The 857-nt window shown below is 44.3% G+C and overlaps 1 non-coding gene across 1 annotated transcript; it reads right to left on the bottom strand.

The window, feature by feature from the left end:
• Positions 1 to 380: 380 nt before the first annotated feature.
• Positions 381 to 488, bottom strand: LOC127742225 (small nucleolar RNA R71). The gene has a single exon (XR_008003412.1). It is a non-coding gene; the product is annotated as a small nucleolar RNA R71 (small nucleolar RNA).
• Between the last annotated feature and the right edge of the window lie 369 nt (positions 489 to 857).

Below are 857 nucleotides of genomic sequence, written 5' to 3'. Positions count from 1 at the left end.
CAGGTGACATGGCAGCACCCAGAAGAGTCACTATCCAGGAGGAAGGAGCCCCTGATTTTACATTACAACCATTCCAGGCACACCACCCAACAGTGGCTGTGGGTTTCGAAATAAAGTCTTCACTACTCAACTTGATGCCCAAATTTCATGGCTTACCTGCTCAAGAGCCTATCAAGCATCTTAGGGATTTACAGACTGCTTGTTCTACTGTTAAGCGTGATGGCACTGATGAAATCTCCATTCTGTTGAAAGCCTTCCCGTTTTCTCCAGAGGGAAAGGAAAGAGAGTGGTACTACACTCAACCTGGAATAACTATTTCCAACTGGGATACACTTAGGAGAGAGTTTCTGGAGAAATTATTTCCAGCTGAAGTTGCCGATAAGCTAAGGAAGGACATGTCTATGATCGTTCAGGATGAATATGAGACCCTCTATGAATACTTGGAACGCTTCAATAATCTTCGAGAAGCATGCCCCCATCATATGATTGACAAGATAGCGTTGCTCGGCTACTTTACACAGGGTTTGAAATCTCAAGATAGGACCACATTGGAAGGTGCTAGCAATGGTTCTATGAAAAAGTACAAGACTACGGAAGAAGCATGGCAATTGATCAGCGACTTAGCTGACTCTACTAGGAATCACAGGCAAAAACAAAGTTGGTCAAGAGCTATTGCAGAGGTATCCACTAGTAAAGAGAATGCTGCTATAGCTCAGAGCTTATGTGAAATGACCATCTTGCTGAAGCAGATGCAACTGAATCAACAACAGCCTCAGCAAGTTCAGCCTTCTCCACCACAGCACAGCCAGCAGTTGGTTCCACAAAGAGTATGCAGAATCTGTGCAGATTACAGTCAC

Source organism: Arachis duranensis, chromosome 9, assembly GCF_000817695.3.
Source record: "Arachis duranensis cultivar V14167 chromosome 9, aradu.V14167.gnm2.J7QH, whole genome shotgun sequence".
Taxonomy (NCBI): domain Eukaryota; kingdom Viridiplantae; phylum Streptophyta; class Magnoliopsida; order Fabales; family Fabaceae; genus Arachis; species Arachis duranensis.
This window is presented reverse-complemented; position numbering and strand designations above follow the sequence as displayed.